We start from the raw sequence: 20,848 nt of genomic DNA, 5'->3' as shown, positions 1-20,848 counted from the left end.
CGGGGCGAAGGGACGCGAGAAAGCGAGGGGGCGGGCAGCCCACCCCATCTCGCGCGGCAGCCGCGGGGTCCCCGAGCGGGGAGGGGGCGCTGTGGGCCTGCTCTCCGCGTGGAGAAAAGCCGCCTCCTCACGCCCCCTCAGCCTGAGCCGCCTCGGGAAGCCGCCCCGGGCCCCGCCGCCATGTTGGGTCGGGATTAGCGACTCGGTCTCGCCGCAGACGGCGACCGCGGGAGGGGCGGCCCGCCCCCCGAGGGGGCGCGCGCGACGGCGGCGGCGGCGCCGGAAGGCGGGGTCGTCGGAGCCGGGCCGGGCGCGGCACGAGTTCCGGTGAGCGGGTGACCGCGCGCGCAGGTAGCCCCCGCCCCCGGGCCGGCATGGGGGGCGGGGCCGGGAGTGAGGGCGGGCCCCGCGCGGGGAGAAGGTGGAGCGTGAGGCCGCGGGGTGGGGAGCCCGGGAATTCCCTCCTCCTCAAGTGGAGAGCCGGAGGCCGGCTGTGCCGTCGTCGCTGCCGCCCGGCGCCCGGGACGAGGAGGTGGAGGACGGGAGCGGGCGCCGCGGGCCTGGTCTCCGCCCGCCGCCCCCTCCCCGCCACCCTTCCCTGCTGCTGCGGCGACTCATGCGAGCGCGGCTGGAGCGCAGGTAAGGAGCCGGCGGCGGCCCCGCGGGTGGAGGCGGCCGACCCTGGCCCCGCAGCGCTAGGCCCAGCGCCCGGAGGCGCCGCCGCTCCCGCCCCCGCCGCTCCGAGTCGGGAAGTTCGGGGGAAACTTCTCCCCTCCCCCGGCCCGGCCGGCCCGGCGGGCGTGTCTCCTTCCAGGCGCTACCTGCTCGCCCCCTGCTCGGTCTCCGCCCCGTCCAGTCCTTCCCAGTTCCGCCCAGGTCCGATCTAAGGTCCCCGGAGCGGCGGGAGTCCCGCACCCGCGTCTGTAAGCTTGGAGGGCCTCCGGGCGAGGGGGCGGCGGGGCCCCTTCGGGCCGAAATGGGAGGCGGAGGCAGCGGCCCTTCCCGGCCCGGGGTCGCGGGTCCACGGGTCGGCTGTGCCCACGGCATCTGTGCCGGGAGTGCGGGCGGGGGTGGGGCGGGGGAGCCTCCGGCTGCACTTGGTTTGATTGAAAACCGCAACATGTTAAAGTTTTCCTTTGTTTTGGGTTGGGGGTTGGGAAATATGCCGTTTTCAGCGTGCACTTTTACAGCCGTTCTGCCGCTCCGCCTCCCGCCTTGCTTCGGTTCTCTGTCCGCATGTGTTATAGAAAATCTTGTTTTAATGTGTGTTTTTCTTCTTGGTAATTGCTTCCAGCTTTCGCTCTATTGGGCATGGGGCAGCGTTGTTTTAAGAAGCTCTTCGAAAATCAAGTCCGACCTAGGGACTGAGCTTGTTTTGTGGTGGGTGGGACCCGAGGCGGTTCGGATCGGGTAGAATTACTGCTTAATTAATTAAAACAGGCACGGCCTGACACATGGTCTAACGATTTGTAAGTTGTTAGAGAAATGAAAAGTTCAGTCTCCACTGGGATCAAACTTTATGTATATGCCATTTATTATGTATGTGTGTTCCCACTGGTACGTGCGTGCACGTAGGTGATCTCACGTACACACATATGTGATTGTGGTATGTTCGTGCATTGCAGCTCCAGGAATGCAGTGACAAAGTTATCTTGACAGTTCTAAGTGTGTTTAAGCCATCCTGTTAAATTATCTGTAGTTAAAACTACACGCTAAGGAAAATATTACAAATACATACATGTGACTATAGGCATTTAAGGCAAAGTGGTAAATTTAATTCTTAACTAGCACAATGGTTAGCACACAATGGACAGGAAACACTTTGAATGGACAGGTAATGAAGTGTCCTGTATTACAAGCCGAGGATCTTGTATGCATTAAGTATGGTTTTTCATCTATTCTGTGAGAAAGTTGTATTTCAATATTTATATTTTATTCTGTTGTATTAATATATTAGACCCCTGCCATAGTTGATCCTTTAAGAAAAGGACATTTAATTGTATTTTAATTTTTGTATATTAGCTAAACTTCAGTGGAGATTTTGAATGTTAGATGACAATTCATTGGGTCCTAAATTTGAAAAAAAAAAAAAATGACTGCTCTGAATCTAAACACAAGACAGTTCATATCCACGTTTCCAGGATGAAGTATAAAAGGGTTCTTAAAATACATACTCTGCTGTAACCACCGTAATGTTATAATAGCTTTAATTTTGCAGTATGTTTTTGCTGACTTCATAAACCACAAAATTGACTCCTTTCTGTTTAACCGAAAGTGAAATTACAGCTTTGACCTATCTTATGGGATAGGTGGAATTTGTCTTATGGCTGAAGTGTGATATTAATACATGGCTCAAGTTGTTTTTTATAAATCAGTAGGTTCTCAAGCTGAAAAATCAATGTGCAAATCTTCATGATATGTTGTGTTAAAATAATAAATATTTTAAAAGAATAGCAGTGAACCAGTGTAAATGAAACATTACTGACACGTGCTCTAAGTCTTGTTTATATAATAGAGGTCAGTTTTGCATCTCTTTAGGCAGTAAATAATTAATGTAATTTTTCTCTATATATACATTTAGCTCTTAATCTAGTGAATCTCTTTAACATAGACAAGGCTTATTTGTTAGTTCCTATTAGCATTATAGCTTAAAAAAAAAAAAAGCAGCAGCCTAGTATCAAAAATGTTTAAAGAGCAGTACAAGGTCTGGTGACTTAGAATGCAAACTGAGGTGATAAAACTATGTATTTTTTTAAAAACCTGCAAGAAAGTGATTTCTAGAGAAGTACCAAGATTAGAGAGGAGGGAGGAAATTGTGATTGGGACCTGGCTCCTGGTAGTGGTTACAAGGGCGTTGCAAGTGTGTGGTTCATTAAGCCGTGATTGCTTTTCTGAATCTGTGTTTTAGTCTGTGTGAAACTTTTTTTTTCCCCTCTTTAAAGAAGCCTATGTGTAATGTGCTTTATGAAAGACTTCATGGAAGAACTTAGTATTTGATGACTTTAGAACACTGCTTGGGTTGCCCATTTGCAAACAGGTTAGACCTATTAAATGGTAACTGGCAGATAACCAGCAGGTGTATATAACTACTTCTGCATGTAAATAACACGTTAATTACGTTAATATTTTGAGACAAGACACCAGATTTAACTTTAAATCGTCTTCAGTTTTGCATGTTGTACGTAACAAATAGTAGGTAATCAGAGTATGTTTTTAAACTAGTGGACACTGTTCTGTCATCAGATATAAAATATACCCTATTTTTCAGCAAGTTGTGGTAATTAAGACTCAATTTAACTGTGGTATCAAAGCAATAGATCTTTTCATCCATTTTCAGTTTTCTGGAACAGTAATCCTTCAGATCAGTCATTTCAGCCTCCATTCTGATATTCTTAAGGATATCTTAAAATTATCAGCTTAAAATAAGTTTTAGTTTACTCAGACTTCATGAAGATGTGCCGAACAGCACCTGAAGAGATAGTGTTTTGTTTCAGGGGACACTGTCGTACTGGAGTTTCTGAAATGCTGTGAATCGTTGTCTTGTGCTTTACTTGCTGTATGGAATGGGTTGCTGTAGTTGCCGTGTTCTTTCTTGGCCTTGCTGTAAAGCAGAGTTGAAGAGATCATGTCTGTGCCACGTTCTTACATCACAGGAACTTTCAGTTATGTTATAATGGTGATGTTTGTGGCGCTGGCTTTGTTGTGTGAAATATTTACAGGAAGTTTTAGTTAAGATCTTCCATTGTTCAGAACGCTGCATGGCTTAGGTCACCTTGAGTTCACGTTTAAACAGGTCTATAACACAAATACAAGTTCCTCTAGCGAGGTACAACTGCTTTTCTTTAAAGGAAGTCATCTGTTCCTCTTAAAGTATCTTGGTGTCTGGTTGGTCTTGTGTGTGGCTGCAGTGGGGTATGTCGTCTCTCTTTTCTTCCTCTCAGCTGCTCCAGCGCCACAATTAGGCTGCCTATTGCTCAGCTGCAGCTGCTGGGTGATTATGAACCATCCAGCTCCTGTCTAAACTCAGAGGCAGATTTAGCCAAAGGAGCTGTAGTAACAGCAGAGGGTGAAAGAGAAGAGCCGGGGCCGCTGCCAGTATCATTTTAACACGTCTATGTGCCAAGGAATCGTTGGCTGCAGCAGCACCACTGTTGTCTTGGAACTAGCAGACTTGATAGCAACACCTCCTGGCTTGGGTTTACCTGGTGTTATTCTTTAAGATCTTGAACTTCGCTCCAGGGCAGAGAGGGAATGCTGTAAGTTGAGAGTACAGGGTAATGTACTATGAGGTTACTGATGGACTGAGCCGTGCTTCCTGCGTGCCCCGCCCCCCCCGCCCCCCCCATAGCAGTGCCCCTTATTTGAGTATAGATGGGATTTCAGATTCTCTGAAGCTTATATGAACCACATACTCTGCTGCTTTAAACTGTGTCTCTTGGAAGTGCTGCTGCTGTTACTGTTGTTTGGTGGGTGGCAGAGCTGATACACAGGTTCTTTGGACTCTCAGCTTTTCTTCCAGGAAGTGGAAAGACCTTCAAGAGGGATTATTTCTAGAGCTAGCTGCACAGGGCATCTCCCCTGTGACTGCTTGAGTTTTTCAAGTGGGAACCCCAGATTATTTTTCCTGTTGTTCTTCCTTTGTTCCTGGGGTATGAGAAGATGGACATCAGCAAATGCATGCATGGCATCAGCTGTATATGGCAAGCCCCAGCCTGGAAGATGCTGCAGGCAAATTGTTGCAGGTTCTGAAATGTTTCTCAGTTTATGATTACGCCAAGCAGAGAGCAGCGACATCTGTTCTCTCTTTTACCGTTGTTGTTGTTCATTCGTGTCCGACTCTTTGCGACCCCATGGACTGTAGACCGCCGGGCTCTTGTGTCCATGGATTTCCCAGGCAGAAATACTAGAGTGGGTTGCCATTTCCTTTTCCAGATCTGCTCCACCCAGGGATCGAACCCTTGTCTCTGGCCACCAAGGAAGCCCCTCTTTACCATACCATTGGAAGATCTAGGTAGTTCCCCTTGCTAGTTCAGGTTTTCAAATTTAGTGGTTCAAGATTTGGTCAGTTTGGGGTAGGGGATAGAGAATGTTGGGAGAAGTAGCTCTTAAACTTACATAGCCAAAAGGAGGGAAGATGTGCCGAAGACTGCACACTTGACATTGTTATTGTGGCACATACTCTACAAGACACTGGTGTGTTGACCCCCACTCTGTGTGCTCCCATAGAACCCTGGTATCAAAGCATAGTTCTCCTTCCTTTCTAATTATTTTGTCTCATGACCGTGATATACTTGACCTGTAGTAAGCAATTGTTTCACATGAATCTTTGAGATCAGTCCCTAGGAGAATAAATCCTTAATAAATCTTGAACTGTATACAGGGATGTGGTTCAGTGTATATTTATATGAGTTTATATACACAGACTTTATCCACACATGTTTTTAAGGTATGATGCTGCTAAGTTACTTCAGTCGTGTCCCACTCTGTGCGACCCCATAGACAGCAGCCCACCATGCTCCCCCATCCCTGGGATTCTCCAGGCAAGAACATACCTGTACTAAAATTTTGCAAAAGTAGCTTAATGCTTTTTCAGAAGCTAATGTTAAAACAAGTTGTTTAGATTTTTAACCTTCAAAGTTTTGGCCTAGAAAATCACTTTTATAAAACTTTTTAAAAAGTTTCAACTGTAAATGTGAACTTAAAGATCATTTTGATATTTCTAACATAAACTGGAAACTTTGTTGTTGAAGTTATACTAGTTTCTAGTAAAGTTTATGAATGTTGAAAACCCAAAATCTTAGATTCTAAGAAAATACATGTGGTATCTTATCAGTGACAGTCAGTATTATAATTATGACTTAATAATATTCATATATTCAAGGACAAAACGATGAAGAAATCTTCATCTTCTTGATGTAACTAACATATGAAAGAATGCATAGGTCATAGGGTATGTCTGCTGAATTATTGGTGGGGGTGGAGACAGGAAGTACTGGGAGGAAAAGACTGACCACTGAAATTTAAAGACTGTCTGGTTTCAGCCTCTTCCTAACAATGCGTTGATCTAAACTGATTACAGGAGATAGTCACTTCTTGAATTTTTTTAATGTAACTTTCAGTTTCTTAGCATTGAGTAGAAATTTGGATGAGGTGGAGAAAATCAGTGGCTTTTGCTGCATAAGTCAATACTTAAAACCGTTCCATGGCAAGTTTATTGATTTTTTGTGTGTTAGTTGCTCAGTTGTGTCCTTCTCTTTGAGACCCCCACGGACTGTAGCCTGCCAGGTTTCTCTGTCCATGGAATTCTCCAGGCAAGAATACTGAAGTGGGTTGCCATTCCCTTCTCCAGTGGATTTCTTACATTTACTCTAATGCTATTAGTATTGATATTTTCCACCTTACGGATACTTTTTATTTTTTTCGGATACTTTTTAAATAATAGCAGTCAAGCATTTGAAAAAGAGCAGAGAAGGTAACATAATGTAATAAGGACAGGACTAAAAGGTCAAAGGCCACCTGGATTTTAACTCCACTTCTGACAGGAAAGAGCTGTGTTTGTTGGTGTTTAGTCACTCAGTCGTGTCTGACTCTCTTGCAACCCCATGAGCTGCAGCCTGCCAGCCTCCTCAGTTCATGGGATTCTCCAGGCAAGAACACTGGAGTGGGTTGTCATTTCCTTGTCCAGGGGATCTTTCCAACCTAGGGATCGAACCCGCGTCTCCTGCTTTGGCAAGTGGATTCTTAGCCACTAAGCTATGTGGTCTTGGTCAATTCAGTGAACTCCATAGGCCTCAGTCTCACCATTTGAAATGGGGATCTAGTTCGGCCACATGTTCTCTAACGCCTTATGTGACTCTACTACAGTTGAAGGTTTTTATGTTGATAAAAATATTAAGGAAATGCTTTGGAGTCTAAAATTTGAGACCTGATTAGATATCATATATCTAGTTAGGGTAAAAGTTAGGGTAAAAAATTGACCAATAGACTTAACACTGGACTTCCTCAAGCAAATGCAGTGTATTCCATTCAATAAGTGGGCACTTATTAAACCTATGATGCAGCAAATACAGTGCCAGTTTTGATGTTATGAAAATGATGGCAGCATGACTACTGCCTTCTAGGAATTCACAGTTGGGTGGAGCTGGCTATAATTAGGAGGCTGTTATGAATTTTTTAGATTGATCTTAGTGTGATAATCCGTTAGAGTACTTCTCTGATTTTTGGTGGTATTAGGGTGTGATACATCTGAAACTTTTCTTTGCACTGCATAGATTTAGATTCTAGTAAACTGATTGAATTTAGGCTTGAGTTGATGTTTTTCTAGATGTTAGTTCTTTACAGGTATTAGTGACTCACATGCACAGGCTCCCCAACACCTACCTAGAAGTTTTACTGGAAGAAAACACATTTGAAAGCAAGGCTTTTAAAATTTTTTTCAGATTTATTTTGCAGTAAAATTAGAAAAGTGAGGACTTACTGATTCATTGAAGCTCATAGTTGTGATGTCAGTTAACAGTCATGACTGGATGGCAGCTGTGCCCCATTGTGTCAGGAAAAGAGCCATTAGTGTTAAAACGAATTTACTTTTTTAATTGACAAAAGGGCAGACTAGTAGTTTTGGATATTTTTCTTTAATATGTGTAATTAATATTTAGAACAAGCCATGGGCATTTGAAAATGGTTAGCTTTTTAAGATTTCCAGAGTATTGAATAGAAAGAAAGAGAAGGACGGGAAAGAAAAGAAGCTACAATTTTAAGGTTGAAAGTAAAAATACTTTTTCCGGAAAAAGTTCTCTTCTGTAGGGTTTGTCTTTTTGGTTAGATTCTGGGCAGCCCATTAGAGTTTACCTGTAAAAGCCTAATATACAGATATAACAGTGTTTCAATGGTAAATATGTTCTGATTGGTTTCAGGTTTGGTTTGGTTTTTTTAATTCACCAGGCTCCGTGAACACAGGAAATACCTGGCCTACCAAATGCTCTGATCATACAGTGGGTGAACCTGTATTTCTGCCAGCCACCCTCTCTCCCCACCTTCCCTGCTTTTCACTATTTAAAAATTACTGCTCTGAGCTCCATATTAGGATGTGAGGACTCTAAGCTTGGTATAAGGACAGGAGATTCCCTAGTTCCTCCCGCCCGCTTGTACTGAAGCTTGCCTCCTGCTCCGACCCTGTAGGACAGTGTGAAAAATGGAAGCAGGTCAAAAGACTGGGAATGAGAAACGAAAACAAGGAAGGCAGAAGGGAAAACTGGGCAGTGGCCGTAATGCGGAGTCTGTGATTTTCTTTTTCACGTCCTTTTATCTGTCTCACACCCTTTCACTCCTCCTCTTAGGCGTTGGGTAAGGAAGGGATAAAACCTGTTTTATGACATATGCTTTGCTATACATTATCATGTTTAACTTAAATCTTTGAAATGCCTTTCCAAAAACACAGAAGAATTATGTGTAAGATAGGCTTTCATTACACACAAAGGAAAATTGAGGATCAACAAGGATATGTAATTTGCCGAGGTCACGTGACTAGTTGATGTGCCTGAATGACTGACAGCGAGCGTGTTTCTTATGAGATGCCTTCCTTAGGGTTAAGGAGCAGCGATGGAAAGGGGGATTTCTTATCTTTTTCCTTCTTCTTTAAAGTGTGCATTTGCATTGGGGCTGAGAATTTTCAACACCTAGACTTTTCTTTTTAATGGAAGTAGCTTTGTGGTGCATATTTCATAATAGGTGTCAAAGTCAGATACTATATGTGCTGAAAAAGATGGGTTATTACAGTAGACTGTAGCAAGTGCTTTCCTTTTACAAGTTTGGGTTTGTAATGGAAAATTAATGTACTAATTCCAAAGCATTATTTATCTTTTTTATGAAACAGGATGTACAGCCCGATTGCAAAGAGACAGTGTTCACATGCTTTTCCAATCAAGTTTTTTTTCCTATCTAAATTTAATTCATCAAGGAATTCCCTGGCGGTCCAGTGGTTAGAACGGAGAGCCCGGAGTCAATCCCTGGTTAGGGAACTAAGATCTCATAAGCTTCTCACAAGCCATACAGTGTGGATAAAGAAAATAATGACATTAAAATTTTTTTCAATTAAATAATTTTTTTTCAAATTTATTAATAAAAAGAACAAAGAAGCATGCAGAAATGGGTTACTACTCTAACTCAACTGCAGTAAATGCTGTTCTTTTGTAAGCTTGGGTTTATAAAGTGTATATATGGTCTGTATGTATAAAGTCAGCACCCCTCCCCCATATATATGTCTGTAGTTTATGCTCGTATCAGTTTTCCAATTTCAAAGCTGGGTCAAGCTGTACAGTATTGCCTTCTTTTCTGCTGAGTACATGATTTATTCCTAGATGAGTTGGTAGAAATAGCTGAAAGCTCTGTCTTATCTACATTGTCCTCATCACGTTTTGGGCTCATGCTGCAGAAGGAGATAAACTTTCTGGTTTGCTCCATGGGGAGGATGGTGGTTTCCTGAACTTGGTGCAGACCCACCAGCCTTCAAAGCTGCACTTCCTTCTAGAGGAAATCCAGTAGGATTCTTCCATACTGGCTTGTTCCTTTAGATCTTATTGTTTGTTCTTTGAATTCCTTGCTCTCTGGATGAAAAGTCTCATCTCAAGCTCTGAATGGAAATTTTGTTTGCTACTCTGTGGCCACTGTGTCCGTTACATTGGCAGTGATTTCCTTTACCACCTTGGCTTCCTTTTATTTCTTTCATTTTCTCATCTAAGAATGTACCCTTTATCTTCACTAATAAGCTGGAGCACTGTTTCCTGTGGGAATACAGCTTGATGTTGTAGCATTATTATCCCACATAGAACATCTACAGTACATCACCACCAGCACTTGTCCATTACTGCCTGTGCGTATTGAGTCTCCATGAGGGTTGGCAGATAGGTTTTACCATGTTGTGCCAGGGACATCCCTGATGATGCAGTGGTTACATGTCTGTGCTCCCACTGCAGGGGGCACAGGTTCTGTCCCTGGTTGGGAGCTGGCCTCCCTGCATGCCAGGCAGCGTAGCCAAACAGCAAAAAACTGTGCCAACTCTAAATGCTTGGAATGGCTGCCACCAGAATGTAAGCTCCACAAGGGCAGGGATCTTGCTTTTGTTTACTGAAGTTATCCCATGTATCTAGAACAATAACACATAGTAGACACATGTTAAATATATGTATTTTTTTTAATGTGGGAGAGTGCAGCAGTTTGCTGACAGTGTTTGTCTAGCCTGGGCATGGAAGAAAGCAATGTCAGCAGCCAGCTCCTTGCTGAAAACTCACGTGGTAACCTCAGGACTCCTTGCAGTGGCAGGCCCAGCGCTAAACAATGGCACTGATGCTCAGGATGAATTCAAATAAACACTACTCGAGTCTGATGGAGAAACTGAGATTTGATTTAGCAGTGACGTGTACATGTAAGGAGAGGTGAGAAAAGTACTTTTAGTAAGTGGGTTTTTCTTTATGTCATAGTCCCTAGCTTTTATTTTTCGTGTTTTTTTTTTTTTTCTTCAGTTGTGTCTGACTCTTTGAGAGTCCATGGTCTGTAGCCCGCCAGGCTCCTCTGTACATGGGATTCTCCAGGCAAGAATACTGGAGTGGGTAGCCATTCCCTTCTCCAGGGGATCTTCCCAACCCAGGGATTGAACCTGGGTCTCCTGCAGGCAGATTCTTTACCATCTGAGCCCCCAGGGAAGTCCCTAGCTATGTCTCTGGCAGCCATGCTCTTAAGAACTCTGGCACTTGTCAGTTTCCCTTCATTGATGGTATCACATGCGGGCGTTTGGTTGAAAGTAGAACTGAGACAAATAGTCCTTGGCAGGGCAGTTACCTTCCGGTAACAATGTCGCACCGTAGAAGGGGAGACGGGCTTTTTAGTGGAAAAGTTGCAGGCCCTGCCTTGGTAGGGGACAGGAAGTAACCTAGTAGTTGCCTGAAGCTGTACAATTTAGTTAGGTAAACATGGTTAGAATATTTATTTGAAAGATGTAGACATAGATGGTATCTTCTTAATTCAGGCAACAATATTTGAGTTCAGTTCAGTCGCTCAGTCGTGTCCGACTCTTTGCGACTCCATGAATCGCAGCATACCAGGCCTCCCTGTCCATCACCAGTTCCCAGAGTCCACTCAAACCCATGTCCATCGAGTCAATGATGCCGTCCAACCATCTCATCCTCTGTTTTCCCCTTCTCCTCCTGCCCTCAATCTTTCCCAGCATCAGGGTCTTTTCCAGTGAGTCAGCTCTTCGCATTAGGTGGCCAAAGTATTGTCAGTTTCAGCTTTAACATCAGTCCTTCCAATGAACACCCAGGACTGATCTCCTTTAGGATGGACTGGTTGGATCTCCTTGCAGTCCAAGGGACTCTCAAGAGTCTTCTCCAACACTCACAGTTCAAAAGCATCAATTCTTTGGCGCTCAGCTTTCTTTATAGTCCAACTCTCACATCCATACATGACCACTGGAAAAACCATAGCCTTGACTAGACGCACCTTTGTTGGCAAAGTAATGTCTCTGCTTTTCAATATACTGTCTAGGTTGGTCATAATTTTCCTTCCAAGGAGTAAGCGTCTTTTAATTTCATGGCTGCAATCACCATCTGCAGTGATTTTGGAGCCCAGAAAAAGAAAGTCTGATACTGTCTCCACCGTTTCCCCATCTATTTCCCATGAAGTGATGGGACCAGATGCCATGATCTTCGTTTTCTGAATGTTGAGCTTTAAGCCAACTTTTTCACTCTCCTCTTCCACTTTCATCAAGAGGCTCTTTAGTTCCTCTTCACTTTCTGCCATAAGGGTGGTGTCATCTGCATATCTGAGGTTATTGATATTTCTCCCGGCAATCTTGATTCCAGCTTGTGCTTCTTCCAGCCCAGCGTTTCTCGTGATGTACTCTGCATATAAGTTAAATAAGCAGGGTGACAATATACAGGCTTGACGTACTCCTTTTCCTATTTGGAAGCAGTCTGTTGTTCCATGTCCAGTTCTAACTGTTGCTTCCTGACCGGCATCCAGGTTTCTCAAGAGGCAGATCAGGTGGTCTGGTATTCCCATCTCTTTCAGGATTTTCCACAGTTTCTTGTGATCCACCCAGTCAAAGGCTTTGGCATAGTCAATAAAGCAGAAATAGATGTTTTTCTGGAACTCTCTTGCTTTTTCGATGATCCAGTGGATGTTGGCAATTTGATTTCTGGTTCCTCTGCCTTTTCTAAAACTAGCTTGAACATCTGGAAGTTCACTGTTCACGTATTGCTGAAGCCTGGCTTGGAGAATTTTGAGCGTTACTTTACTAGTGTGTGAGATGAGTGCAATTGTGTGGTAGCTTGAGCATTCTTTGGCATTGCTTTTCTTTGGAATTGAAATGAAAACTGACCTTTTCCAGTCCTGTGGCCACTGCTGAGTTTTCCATATTTGCTGGCATATTGAGTGCAGCACTTTATTTAAATACAGAAGCAAACTAATAATGATGGTTTAAGACTGTAGTGGGCAGTTTACCACCTAAAGTAATGAAAACTCTAAAAATGCCCTAGACTTTTTTATATGAAAAGTTTAGGAAACACTCTGGGAGGGGAGGGGGTCAGAATAGAACGGGACTTTTATCTACATTTCTATAGCATTTTTAGTGATTGAGAAAAGACAGTAGCTGTATCAAAGAATTTGGTGGGGGTAGTGGTAGGTGGAAATTACAGTGGAGCTAAAACCTCCCTTTTCCCCAATCTCAAGGCGCACTTTCCCTCCCACCCCTCACCCCCACCCTGCTCCCTTAAGCCACTTCTCCTGGGGCTTAATTTTTGATTTTGAATTTTTTTTTAATGTATCGAACTTAAGTCAGAAGGAGGAGCTTGTAATAAAGGTCAAGTGGAAGAGAGCATCAAGAACCTCTTAGGATATCATCAGAGGATGAGTAGGACTTTTAGGATGATTGATGCTTACAAGATGGAAAATCTGACAGCATAGACAACTCTTAGAGATCAATCCACAGCCAGAAGAAAGAAACCACAGATCTGCAGTAGCAGAAAGTTGAAATAATAGGTAGTAAAAAAGAGCTGACATGTCTTCTTTTTAATCTCCTGACTTCTGTAACAAGAGGATATTCTTTCGTGGAAAAGCTAGTAAAGAAGTATAAGAAACTAGTTAGGAGATAATAAGAGGGCATAGCTTTAACTGATGTCAGGCTTTTAGGTCTCAACGAATCCATTGGAAGGTTCTGAAAGACATTTCTGATACTCGCAGGACCCCACCAGTAATAGAAATCATGGAGACAGACATCTCAAAAAAAGAAAGAATTAAATGACATCTTAAAAGGTGAATTTTAATAAATGCAGACACTGAAAGTTGCCTTTGAATCTGGACAGAATTCTGTCAGTTTATTAAACAGTTACCATTTATAAACAATTGGAATGTTATTAATACAAAGAAGTAACCTTTAACAGTTGTCCAGCAGGCTTTATGGAATCCTTTACCCACATTTTGGAGTTTGCAGGAATACTCACTCTGGGTCATCTGTCAGTGGTACTTTTCCTGTGTTGGTGAGTGGCCCGACCTGATAAAGCTTCATTTCCTTCTAAAGGCAAGGGCCAATGATTCCTTTTCCATGTTTTTTTTTTTCTTTTTCTGTTGTATTTTCCCCTTTCTACAATTATTAAATCTTCTAATGTCCCTATAAACTTTGCTTTATCTTTTTGATATTCAGAGTCAGGGATATTAACACGCTTAGAGCTCTTTTTATGTATTTCTGGGTTTTGTTTTTTAAAGGAAAAATAAATTGGAGTATATGAGCATGGGTGTTTGTCCCATAATGTCTGTGAACATTGTTTTATTTTTGTTAGTTATATATGTGAACAATTTTTATTTGCTTTTTCAGTTGAAGGCTACTGTGCATTTTTCCAGGTGGTAAACTGGCTGCTCGTAACCTTTGCCAGTTTTACTCTTGAGATGTCTTTTTCTGATAGATGTTTACAGACTGTTCGTATACTATGGATACTAATCTTTAATGTTACAGCATTTCCCTCATATCTCTGCTTGTCTTTATTTTTTCTAATATTTTTCTTTAATCTTAAAAAGTTATTGCAAATAATTTTCCTTTTGTAACGTCTGGATTTTGTATTCTAAGAATACTTTCCACAACTGACAATCGTTTTAAAAATTCTGTTTATGGGTTTTTGTTTTGGTTTATATTGCAAATAATCTAGCTTTTTACTCTGAAATTTATCTATGTTGTGAGATAAGACTCCAGTTCTTTTCTTCGTCAGATGATGGAGCACACCAGCTGTTTATTAAATCTCTACCTTTTTCCCACTGATTCAGAATGCCACCTTTAGCATTTACAGATTCTTACTCTCAGGCTTGTTTGAGGGCACTCTTTATTTTCTGATATTTACGTGTTTAGTCCTTGGCCAGTACCACATAGCTAGGTGAAGGTAATTGTGACCTTGATAACAGCAGCAGGAGCAGCAGCTAATCATTATTTACATGTGTGTCCATCACAACAACAAATACTTTTAACGTATTTTACCTGATTGTTTCTTACAAAACTCTGAGTTGGGTATTCTTTTTTTCTTTTGAAAATCTGGCTTAAATGTTCTGACGTGTAGCCGTTTTGTTTAATGAAAGGATTTTCTTACTTTTTTCTTCCCTTGAAATCTCTGAAGCCCTAAGCCCCTCACAAGCCTGCCTGTCCTTGCGTGGGGGCTGTGTCCGTCTTTTCTGTCTGGTTCACGTCTTAGCGTGTGTGCTGCCAGAGAAAGCAACTGAGTTAAGTATTCTCAATGTCTTTATTTTTGCAAGTGAAGAAGTAGGCTTTGAGAAGTTAGGTTTATTCAAATTACAATCTAAGACTGCCACCAGCTTTCCAACTCCAGTCTATTCTTTGAACCATGAGGTTGTGGTTACTAGTGGGACACATTTCCTCATTTTTTTCTCTTTTCAGAAATTTCTCAGCTGTTCTTATGCATCTACTTCTTCATGTGAACATCGTGATTTTGATGTAGATACTGTTAATTATTTAGATTTATTTAGGGAAGAATGGACATCATAATAATGGATCTTACTATCTAAAAATAAGTGGCATGGTTCCATTTATTAAGGTTCTTTATATCCTACAGTGTTTTATTTTTTTAATATAGACTCTGAACATTTTTTTGTTAAGCTTATTCATAGGTATTATTTCATGTGTGGTTTTAGAAAAACTTGTTATTTGGAAATAATTTCAAAGTTACGGAAGAGTTACAAAAATAGTGCAAAGAATTCCTCGAGCTCTCTCACCCAGATATACCAGTTGCTAACATTTTGCCTCAGTCAGTAAAGAATCCGCCTGCAATGCAGGAGACTGGGGTTCAATCCCTGGGTCAGGAAGATTCCCCTGGAGGTGGGTATCCTCCCCACCCCCACCCCCATCTTGAAAGTTACTTGCAAGTGTCATTCTTGTTACCCTTAAGTACTACAGTGTGTATTCCTTAAAGCAAGGACACTTTCTTATACACCCACACTACCGTCAAATCGAATTCGGGGGTTTTAACATCCCCATAATGCAGTCATCTAATAGACCATTGTCGTAGGTTGAATTGCGTTCTGCTAGAAGTTCTAGGCCCCACCACCTGTGAATGCAGCCTGATTTGGAAGCAGGGTGTCTGCAGATGTGATCTAGTTGAGATGTAGTCATACTGAATTAGGGTGACCCCACTCCAGTACTTTTGCCTGGAAAATCCCACGGATGGAGGAGCCTGGTAGGCTGCAGTCCATGGCGTTGCTAAGAGTTGGACACAACTGAGCGACTTCACTTTCACGCATTGGAGAAGGAAATGGCAACCCACTCCAGTGATCTTGCCTGGAGAATCCCAGGGACGGGGGAGCCTGGTGGGCTGCCATCTATGGGGTCGCATAGAGTCGGACATGACTGAAGCGACTTAGCAGCAGTAGCAGCAGTGCATTATGACCAGTGTCCTGTTAAGAGGAAAGTGTCATGTGACCAGAGGGACAGAGGTGGAGTGATACAGCTTCAAACCAAGCCCCACGGGCTGCCACCCACAACCAGAAGTTAGGGGCGGGAGAGGTTCTCTCCAGCGTTTTGGAGGGAGCATGGTCCTGCCAACACCTTGATTTTGAACTGCTAGTCTCCCTTACTGTGAGAGAATACTTTCTGTTGTTTTAAGCCTTTTTCTTTTCTTTTATTCTTTCCTTCTTTTCTAGCAGCCCTAAGATGCTAATGCAGCAGTCCATAATCCACATTTTTCTGATTATCCCAATAATGTCCTTTATAGCAAAAATCCAGAATCCAATGCACTGCATTTAGTTATGTCTCTCTAGTCTCCTTCAATCTGGATAGTTCTTCAGCCTTTATCTTTCGTGATGTTGATATTTTTGAAAAGTCAGAATGCTTGTTTTGTTCAGTGTACCTCGTTGAGATTTCTCTGTGCTTCCTCGTGATTGGATGCAGATTACGGGAGGAATACTGCGTCTGGGTGTTGTGCCCTGCCGTGTAGAGCCCGTCAGGAACAAGGCACCGCTTGTTAGTCTGTCCTGTTATTGGCAGTATTAACTCTGCTTTGGTAATGTGATATCTGTCGGGCTTCTCCACTGTAAAGTTAGCATTTTTTTCTTCTTCATTAATAGTTGATACATGGAAAAATAGTTTTAGTTTCCATGAACATGAGTCTTTCCTGAATTGGTTATTGAAATGACTGCAGAATAATGCTTTTCTTAATCCTGTAATTCCTTCTACATTTATTAGTCGGGGTTCTCTAAGAAAATCTTCCTTTCACTCTTCTGTGTTATCAGAGTGATTTTTGGATTTTCTCTTTAGCCAACAGGTTATAATCCATTACTGTCGCTATTCCTTTTGTTGCTCAATTTCATCCTACATTTGGCAAGCAAGAGCCTCTTCAGGATGCTTCCTGTACACTACAATATATCCACATCTTGTTTTGATTACTACTTATTTATTTTTTGGTATAAGATGTCCCAGGCTCTGAAACCAAGCAGAGAGCTGGTGTGTCTGCAGTGCAGAAAGGCAAACTCTTGACAGCGGGAGTTGTTAGCAAAAACAGGATTTGATGAAGGGCCCTGCGCAAGGCAGTGGGAGACAAGCCTCGGGTCCACTGCAACTTGGTCTTTCGTGTCCCACTCTTTGCGACACCAGTGGTCTGTAGCCCACCAGGCTTCTCTGTCCATAGGATTCCCAGGCAAGAATACCGGAGTGGGTCTCAGAGTTGGGGATATTCTTAAAGGGGAAGAACAAAGAGGCTGGGATTAACCATGGTCTTGTGACATTTCTGGATCATAGTTTTGGGAGTCAGGATGTTTCTGGTTTATGATTCTCTGCCCAGGTGGTCCATGGCTCAGGAGTCAGTTAGCTGTCTTGCCCTAAAGAAATGACCCAATCTTGTATGTTACTGATGATATCTACAATAGCTATTTGTAGGGATCTGATACCGGTAGATTAGTGTTCAGTTAGCACAGAATTGCAGTCAGAGGGGACAAAAAAAGGATAAAGTTTTGGATAAAGAGATTAATCCTAAACTTGATAATGGAACTTGGTTTGGGGAGGACTTAGTTTGAGTCCCCGCTACTGTTTTAACTTTCCCCAGATCCTTGAGGGGTTGGAGTGACAGCTGCTCTGGCTGCTTCTTGCCGAAACAGGGTGTAGTTCTGCCTCAATTTGGGGGATGGAAATGTTGCATGCCAAGCTTCAAATAGGATCACAGGTCGCTGAGAAATAATACTTGTACTTTTCATTTAATAAAATGACAATAAAAGATTTCAACAGGAAATACAGAAGGTTCTAACAAATTACTTAAAAGGTAAGGAAACTTAGCAGCTCAGTATTTCCTCCCCCCAAAATGTTGTTCTCTTAACAAAGAAAACATACTCAAGTTTTGTACCATATTGCCTTTAATATTAAAATTCATTAACTGAGTGAAATTCATTCTAATCTTAGTCCTGACCACACACAGAATTCCTTTCTAAAGATTTTTTAGTTTTCTCTTGCAAATCTTCTACAACTTTCTGTATCCATATTAATTTGTCCCCACTTTCGTTCCCTTAACAAAATGCATTTCCATTCCTTATACTTTTTTTACTTGCATACAAAGATGTTTTCCTTATTAATTTTTAGTTTTAATTACATATATTAATTAAAATTCTCAACTCTTAAAAACCTGAATTTCTGATGAAAACTAAGAAGTAATCAATTGTGGACTCTCTATCATACCACCATTTTCTCATTGGCAAACTGACAGATGTATTCCATAACCTCCAGAAACGTTCATTTCCTTACAGCATAATTTGCTGTTCTTTTTGGCCACATGATGCACTGCGTGGCATGCGGAATCTTAGTTCCCCAGACAGGGATTGAACCTGGCCCTGCGGCATTGAGAGCACAGTCTTAACTACTGGACCGTTAGGGAAGTCCTCCTTTTTTTTTTTAATTGAAGTGTTGATTTACAATATTATGTTAGTTGGATATTTCTAATGAATCCAAGAATCTTTAGTTTTTCTCTCAAAAAGTAGGGAAACTTAGACTTGTTTAGCAGTTAATGTTTCAGTATTTTATCTTATTTGAAATGATCTGGGTATTCAGTGAATTCCCATCATTTAACCTAATTTGTGTGTGTGTGCACATGCGCATGTGCATGTGCTCACTCAGTGGTATCCAACTCTTTGCGACCCCATGGACTGTAGCCTGCCAGGTTCCTCCATCCATAGGTTTCTCCAGGCAAGAATACTGGAGTGGGTTGCCATTTCCTTCTTCAGTGGATCTTCCTGAACCAGGGATCAAACCCACATCTCCTGCATTGGCAGGTGGCTTCTTTACCACTGAGCTACCTGGGAAGCCCCTAACCTAATTTAGCAGAACTCTATAAACTTTCAAGTACCAAAAATCTGGAGAAACTATTTTTAAATAGACATGCACTGTGCTTAGTCGCTCAGTCATGTCCGACTCTGAGACCCCATGGACAGTAGCCCACCGGGCTCCTCTGTTCGTGGGGATTCCCCAGGCAAGAATACTGGAGTGGGTTGCCAAGCCCTTCTGCAGGGGAACTTCCTGACCCAGGGATTGAACCAGGGTCTCCTACATTGCAGGCAGATTCTTTACCGTCTACCTGGGAACTACATGGTAGCAAAGCATAATTATACCTGAAGAGTTCACCTAAAAATTTTCACCTCATTTATCTCTATTTCATTACCTTCCATTAATATTATCAAGTCTACCTCTTGGGGTTTGATTATTTGCTGGGATGGCTAACAACCCAGGAAAAGTTCATTTACTTGGCTCCTGGTTTATTATAAAAGGATATAGCTTGGAAACGGGCGATAGAAGAGGGGCAAGGGGCGTGGGAAAGGGCTTGGGGCTTCCAGGTGAGCTACCCTCCCAGAACCCCCAGGTCGATTCAGCACCTGGAAGGTCTCTGAACCCCTTCAGTTAGGATTTTTCTGGAGGCTTCTTTACAGAGGCCTCACTTCTTGCAATGCAGGAGACCCATGTTTGATCCCTGGGTTGAGAAGATCCCCTGAAGAAGGGAATGGCAACCCACTCCAATATTCTTGCCTGGAGAATCCCATCAACAGAGGAGCCTGGCAAACTACAGTCCATGGGGTTGCAAAGAGTCGGACACAACTGAAGGACTCACTCAGTGATGAAATCATTGACCTTTGGTGGCTAGTTCAACCTCCAGCTTCTGTTCCTTCCCCCGAGGTGGGAGTGTTTGGTGGGTCTGAGAGTTCCACCACTTCACTGACCTGGTTGGTTCCTCTGGCATCCAGCCTCGCCCCACCATTAAGGGCTTTCTAGGGGTTACCACTGAGAGAAACTCAGGGCCTTGTTGTAAGTAACAGAAGGTGTTCCTTCACTTTTTATTGCTCTTATCAGGAGATTCCTAGGGTTTTAGGAGCTCTGGGCTAGGAACAGGGAAGTGAAGTGAAAGTCGCTCTTTCGTGTCCGACTGTTTGTGACCCCATGGGCTATGTTACTATCCACGGAATTCTCCAGGCCAGAATACTGGAGTGGGTAGCCTTTCCCTTCTCCAGGGAATCTTCCCAACCCAGGAATCGAACCCAGGTCTCCCGCATTGCAGGCAGATTCTTTACCAGCTGAGCTACAAGAGAAGCCCTAGGAATAGGAAGGAAAAGCAAATACATGTTTCTTAGTGTTAATTATCATGTGTCAGGTAGCTCCTGGCCACATGGGAAGTTGAACGGCTGAAATGTGGCTGGTCCACATTGAGATGTGAAATATACCCAGATTGTGAAGACTTGATATGATAGAAAGAATGTAAATAATTCAGCTGTTTTTGTTGATGCATGTTGAAATGGTAATATTTTGGGTATGTTAAGCAACATCTGCTGGATCATCGAAAAAGCAAGAGAGTTCCAGAAAAACATCTATTTCTGCTTTATTGACTATGCCAAAGCCTTTGACTGTGTGCGGAAGACTTCCCTGGTGGCTCAGATGGTGAAGTGTCTGCCTACAATGTGGGAGACCGGGTTCAATCCCTGGGTTGGGAAGATCCCCTGGAGAAGGATATGGCAACCCACTCTAGTACTCTTGTGTGGAAAATCCCACAGACGGAGGAGCGTTGTAGGCTACAGTCCATGGGATTGCAAAGAGTCGGACATGACTGAGCGACTTCACTCACTTTTGACCATGTGGATCACAATAAACTGTGGAAAATTCTGAAAGAGATGGGAATACCAGACCTGCCTCTTGAGAAATCTGTATGCAGGTCAGGAAGCAACAGTTAGAACTGGACATGGAACAACAGACTGGTTCCAAATAGGAAAAGGAGTGTCAAGGCTGTACATTGTCACCCTGCTTATTTAACTTATATGCAGAGTACATCATGAGAAACGC

The 20,848-nt window shown here is 42.8% G+C and overlaps 1 protein-coding gene across 3 annotated transcripts in view; it reads left to right on the top strand.

Annotated features, from left to right (window-relative positions):
* Positions 1-293: 293 nt before the first annotated feature.
* YES1 (YES proto-oncogene 1, Src family tyrosine kinase) overlaps positions 294-20,848 on the top strand; it is a 64,590-nt gene continuing 44,035 nt past the window's right edge. Inside the window, exon 1 of one of the 3 annotated variants that reach the window (XM_027525587.1) lies at positions 294-351. The gene's annotated coding sequence lies outside the window, so the exon portion shown is untranslated. Of the gene's footprint in view, positions 352-425; positions 640-904; positions 924-20,848 lie in introns of those variants that run through there. The other 2 variants (XM_027525586.1, XM_027525588.1) reach the window with 2 other exon arrangements.

The sequence above is a fragment of the Bos indicus x Bos taurus genome, chromosome 24, assembly GCF_003369695.1.
Source record: "Bos indicus x Bos taurus breed Angus x Brahman F1 hybrid chromosome 24, Bos_hybrid_MaternalHap_v2.0, whole genome shotgun sequence".
Lineage (NCBI taxonomy): Eukaryota > Metazoa > Chordata > Mammalia > Artiodactyla > Bovidae > Bos > Bos indicus x Bos taurus.
This window is presented reverse-complemented; position numbering and strand designations above follow the sequence as displayed.